Raw genomic sequence first — 6288 nt, 5'->3', positions numbered from 1 at the left:
GTATATCAAAACTGTAGTAGGAAAGCAAATTCCCTTCCACATAGCAGCACTTTGCTGCGCTACACAAACCATCCTTCCCAAACCCAAAGAGAACAACTCCTTCCACACAGCCGTAGGAAATCAGTTGTCATCTATATCAGGGATCTGGCACACTGCAGTCTTTTATCTTGTCATGTTTTACATGTTTATACATAACGGGGCAGCCTGCCAGCAGCCCAGGCCAATAACAGCAGCAATGGCTGAGCTACGAGTGGGCAGGTTTTTGCTGGAGCAGCACACGAAATAGGTATGGTGGTTTGTCAACATTCAGTTCTGAGTACTGGGGCACTTCCCACAGTGCTGATTGCCATTAAAAACACGACAAAACGGAAACGTATACTAGTGCTGTTTGAGCTAGGATGCAAGGTGCTGCAGCCGACAGAAAAGCTCTCCTTATGCAGGACAGAAGCTGAGGAATCTGATTTGCATTCGCATTTTGGCCCCCATCCACCATTCTTGATGGGCAAAGGAGAATCAATTCAATAAGCTCCCAAAATTCCTTTAAAGACTCAGAAAACAAAAACACATTTTCTATGTCTATGGCAAGTATCAGAAAATTCAGAATTAAGAAACACCAGTAATTCCAGCTCTTTCTCCTTGATCCTGTGTGTTAAGCAGGGTTTTCGTTTTTGTTAGGTCATCCTACTTTGTATAGATGTTTCCTATGGATGGCCTGGACCAGTTTTTCTCACAGTGGTCTGGGAACCAGGCATGATTCATAACTTGTTGGCACATGGCCGATGGAAGAGGCTACCAAAACTCATTGTCAAACATACCAGGGTCCTTTCCAGAGCCAGACTTCTGCAGCCCCACAGCACACCATGTGTTGGATTTGTTCCACCCAACGCAGGTGTTTACACTCATCTGGGCTCCCCCTTTTGTCACGGGGAGCCAGGCCTTGCTGGGAGAGTGAGCCTTGCTTGGCATATACTGCTGAGAGGAGTCAAACCAAGGTAGCTTTTACCCACCATTTCCTCAGATCTGATTACATATATGACTGTGATCCTGCTTTCCATGTACAGAAAAACTCCCACTAATGTTAATGGGTATTTTTTCCCTGAGATGTACCAGATATGGCCCTTAGATTACATGGAAAAATATATAATTTCGATATAAGTCAACAGCGTTTGCTTCAGCTCAGAACGCCTTGTAAGAAGAACAGGACTAAAACTCACCTCAGGGCATCCAACAATAAAGAATGCAATTTGAGGAAAAAGTATAGGGAGCTGTAGTTACAGGAAAAATGTGTATTGTGTATTTGTATTGTGCAAGGTTTTGTTATTTGCCTAGCAGCATGACCTATTTCTCAGCGTCATGTGATTTTTATATTGGAAGACTTCTGTAAAGAAGTAGAATTAATTTTCCAGTGGGAAAGATACAAACATAGTTTTCCTTAATTCTGCCTGATAAAATATTACAATGTATTTTTTTCTTTTTTGTATTTAAAGTTCACAAGCCTTTTGAAAGCTACATATGTGTAAAGCATATGCACCTATGTATCAGTTGTTGGCAGCATGGAGCTTCATTAAGTTTTTATTCATCAAATGTACAACACGGAGAGAAAATCCAAATTAAATTACACTTGGATTTAATATGATTTAAAGACCATCTCCCACCACAATAGTGGTTAAGCACTTATCTAAAATGCATGCAGGGAATCTAAGCCACCTTCCATGCCTCCTGACTAATGCTGGTGCCTAAGTTTTCTGCTTAAATTTTGCTTACCTGCCTGAATTTTTTTCAATTATGCACACAGACATGAAAATCTGTGTATGTCACCACTGGCTAAAATGAGTTGGCATTCCTAAAACACTAGCACTGAGAGAAGAGAGAAAAAAAATCACAACATAACTGAGACATTGAGAAAGGAGCTAGCTATACAAACTCAACAGTTTTTGAAAAGCAGGTCCCTTGAAGTATGTGCAGTTTGACACTCAAAGTCGGCAGTCCCTTCTGAGATGGTCGATATATCTATTTTAAGCTTGTGACTTCTTTGTTTTTAGTTATATTTCTTCTAACACTCTGGAAGCATTGTAATTCCAGTGGTAGGGATTTTTAAAGTCTTGCATAACTCAAAAGTGACCAAATGAAAGCTGACTACACTTTCCCAATGGAAAAAAAAATGCTCTGTGAGTTGAGAAATTTCATCTCTAACAGTAATTATTTTTCAGGCAATTGCTAGAAAGTATGCATTTGTCAAAATCATCAGTGTCACAATACTGAGAACACAACAAAGTAGAAAAAAAAAACTCGAAATGATTATAAAGGCAATGTTGAACATTTGGTAAGCTAAGAGGATATTCGGTTAGGTTGGATTTAAAATATTAACCTCTTAGATGAATTCTGTCTTTATATCATTCGTATTGCAAGCATATCAGTGTGTTGTATCTGCATGGCTTTATTCTATTTATTTATTTATTTTTCGATTAAGACCTCCAATTAATTAGGAAATTGGGCTTAAATTTAAGATAGGAAGATAGGATATAGTAGCACGAGCAAAGAGCAGTGTTGCTGCTAGGTCGTGCTTCTACTTGCATGACCAATGCTGTGTATTGGCATTTGCTGGAGTGCCCCAGGATTTTCCAGACCCCATCCAGCAACCAATTCAAGCCTCCTTGACCTTTCGGCAGCTGATGCATCACGGCTCAGGCAGTGAGCATGTGGAGAACTACAAATGGTTGCCTGGCTTCTGCTCACTCCCGAAGTTAATCAGCACTTCGTGGCAGTTGACGGGAAGTAATGAGGAGCTGTCTTTGGAACGAGGTGTTGAACATGACTCAGATACAGCTCAGTATTGAAAACGAACATGGAAACATCCTCCAGTGATTTCTAACTGTCTGAGAAACCAGAGTGAGATTTTTGGGGGCTATACTGGGTGTGATGGGTACAAAAGGGATACGTTTCAAAAACAAAGAGAACTAACCCCCAGTAATGTTGAAGAGAAAGTCTCTTCAGATGGAGAATAAATCCGTATCTCATAATCATATTCATATTATCAGAAAAAAAATGACAAGACAATTGAAGATCAATGTAAGGCACTTCCCTTCCAGCAGACCCTGTAGACCAGTTTGGGTGACATGAAACAGCTGCTTTCCCGATACTCTTAGATAGGTTTCAGCCACTTTGATGTTTTAAGTGGCTTTTGCTCAATAGAAAAGACCAGTACTGCTTTATTTGAAATCTTGCTTCATGCACACAGTGAGCATTGCTTCTGTGGAATAGCTCATTTTAAGCCTGGGGATGATAATGGATGAACATCAGGACATTTGCTCTCGGTTTCACTCCATGGTAATGGTCAGCAATTTACAGAGCTGTCAGTAACTCAGAAAGAGAAGATGCTGCTTGCCAGTAAGATGTCAGAGTGCAGTTGAGTAGGAAGGTGGAAATAAATTTCTTGGCAAACTTTATAGATGCAACTTTATTTATTTATTATTATTTTTTTTAATGCTGTTTCTTTATTCACCATTTCTATTCTCAAACTTTAAATATATTTTATTTTCTTTCTCTTCCTTTTCTGTATCTCTCAGGCTAAAATATCCCCTCCATTCAGATCTCAGTTCTGATAATTTGATTGTTACATACATGATACTCATATAGACTTCAAAGGACTTTACAAGCACATAGGGACTGCAAAGTGGGATTGCCAAAGTATGATAAAAGTAGGGTGTTTTCACTTTTCTGTAGTTAAAATTCGGGTGGAGCAGAAACAAGGTCAGGCAAGCTTAACTGTCTTCCTGTTAGTGATACCATCTGAAAAGTCTTCTGACTGAAGAAATTAGGTTTTTACAATTAAACTGTCACAAGCTACTTCTCTTAGATCATTTCCTTGAAGGAGCTTTTGTTATCTGGAAACAAACTCGCGAGGTACACTAAAAGTTCACGCAAGGAAAAAACGGAAGCTGTGCAACACCCCCATTTTCTCCATCCTCGTGCAAAACCAGATGTAGCACAATGCCAAGCTGCAGTCACCTGTGTAGTACTACCATGGAAAATGAAGGCAAACAGGAGGCTTGGCGCTGTAACCCTCAGAGGAATGGTAGATTACCTCTGTCCTGAGCTACACAGGAGACTGCAATCATCTGCGATGCTCTTCAGGAGTCACGGAGGCTGCTTTAATTGATGGCAGCCTACTGTAAAAATACAGCAGGACAGGAGAGCAGCCAAAGATTTTGTGATTGGACAAGCCGGCATGGGCTGAGCAGCACTAGATAAGGCTGGTCAGAGCTGCCAGCAAGAGGCTGAGCTGGGGGAGGAGATATCAAAAGAAGAGGGAGAGGAGAGCAAGCTACGTACGCACCTGACCTAGGGCAGAATCTCTGCCTCGTACTAGAAGCCACGCTCAACTGGAAACCGGTAGCAAGTCCTGCAGTGGTAAAAGCACAGCCATTAAAGGGTTTAATGGCACCTCGAGTAAACACAGGACATGAATATTTAGATATCACTTGCGTGTACTTTTCTAAAGCAGATCCTGCTATTATGTTCTGAATGTCACAGACCGCAAGTGAAAGAGGGGAACATTCAGGACCTAAGTAAACAATAAAAATGCTTCTTTCTTTTTTATTTTTTTTCTTCCCCAAGATCTCCTATGACTGCTGAGGGCAGCATGTTTTATTCCGATGATCCAGAGCGTGCTATGACCACTGTTTTTCAGCGTTACTGCCTCACGCCAGCCTCCTCCAAATCCCTGTTCTGGAACCAAATGAACTGATTTCAGGGGTAACGAACGTTCCCAATTTCAATTAAAAGGCTCTCAGAGTTGCAAGCCATCGTTACCTTGAAAACTAAAACCAGTTTAATAGAGGCATTGGGAAGGCTTTGGCAGGATGCCCTCAGGCACGGGTATTTCAAGCCGGCGTCCCAGCTGCAGAGGTTTTAGGGCAGGTTCGTGACTTCCACTGCACTGGGAGGAGGAGGAGGAGGAAGGGAGGAGGAAGAGCTCGGGGTTGCTTGTGGGGGGCCTCATGGACCTCTATATTTTGGCCCATGGAGCTGTCGTGGCCCTGTACCGCTGCATCCTGAGAGTGGGCGAGGGTCTGAACAACAACAACAAAAAAGCTCCTTTGTGCGATTTTATTTGTTTTTCTTCTGAAAAGCGGTCCCCACCTGTCTTCCTCTTAGTACACCTTGTGGTGTACACCTTGTGGTGTACTAAGTGGCGGGCCCGGGACACACAGACATTACCGCTCTACAGCGTTCCCCCTCCTCAATTTCTGTGTGATTTCGGTGTGCGGAGACCACCCCCAATTCCTCCCTTTTTCCCCTCAATTCGCAGCCGGGGCCGTTAGCGGGCCCCGCGCTCCTCTCCCCTCCCCTCAGGGCTGCCGGCGCGGGGGGCGCTCCCCCTGGCGGCCGCCCCCGCTGCCTGCCCCGACCTTCCTCCACCTCCTCCTCCTCCTCCTCCTCCTCCTCCTCCTCCTCCTCCTCCTCCTCCTCCTGCTGCCCCCAGCGGCCCGGGAGGAACTGAACGGGCGCCGCACAGGAAGTAGCGGCTGCGGGGAGCGGTGGTGGTGGCGGTGGAGGAGGAGGAGGAGGAGGCAGCAGCAGCAGCAGCAGCATCAGCATCAGGGGCTGCGGCGCTCCATGAGCCCAGGCTCCCGCAGCCGCCCGGCTCCGCTCGTCCCCGGCACTCAGCGCCCAAGCCCGGGGGCTGGAGCTTCCCGAGGAGCAGGAGCAGGAGGAGGAGGAGGAGGAGGAGGAGGAGGGAGGCAGGTTGGTGTTGGTGCTGTGCTGGGCTGGGGAAGGGGGTGCGGAGCCGGGCTGAGCCGTCCCAGCGCCCCCACCCCGCTGCCCGTGCTGCCGGCTCCCCCCCCCGCCAGGCCCCGCCGCCGCTGCTGCTGCTGCGGTGGAGACAGCGGGAGCCGGGCCCGGCTCAGTGCGGGGGGGTGGGGGGAAAAAAGGAGGCACCCTTGGGTGAAACGGGGCACCCTCGGGTGTAGAAGGGGCACCCTTGGGTGTGTGGGGGCACCCTGAGGTGGAGGGGGGCAGGTTTTGTGCGGGGGTGGCCGCTTTGCGGTGTGCCCCCCCCCCCCCCCCCCCCACCTCCCCTCCTCTGGGTGTGCGGAGTGAGGGAGCGGCCGTGGAGATGTTGTTGGGTTGGGAATTGGGAAGGAAAGGGGGAGACCGGCTGGCGAGGGTGAGATGGGGAAGAGCAGACCCTGTATGGCAGGGAAGGGGAGCCCGGCGGGGTGTTGCTGTGCCTGGGTGCTGCCCTGGTGATGCTGATGGGTTTAGCCAGCCACTGATCTAAGG

General features: G+C 46.7%; 1 protein-coding gene across 2 annotated transcripts in view; it reads left to right on the top strand.

Annotated features, from left to right (window-relative positions):
• Window positions 1–5588: 5588 nt before the first annotated feature.
• Window positions 5589–6288, top strand: part of AGPAT3 (1-acylglycerol-3-phosphate O-acyltransferase 3) — an 84639-nt gene continuing 83939 nt past the window's right edge. The window contains exon 1 of one of the 2 annotated variants that reach the window (XM_082766365.1): window positions 5589–5748. The gene's annotated coding sequence lies outside the window, so the exon portion shown is untranslated. The remainder of the gene's footprint in view (window positions 5749–6288) is intronic. The other variant, XM_082766364.1, reaches the window with a different exon arrangement.

This window comes from Aythya marila, assembly GCF_965140915.1.
Source record: "Aythya marila genome assembly, chromosome: 1".
Lineage (NCBI taxonomy): Eukaryota > Metazoa > Chordata > Aves > Anseriformes > Anatidae > Aythya > Aythya marila.
This window is presented reverse-complemented; position numbering and strand designations above follow the sequence as displayed.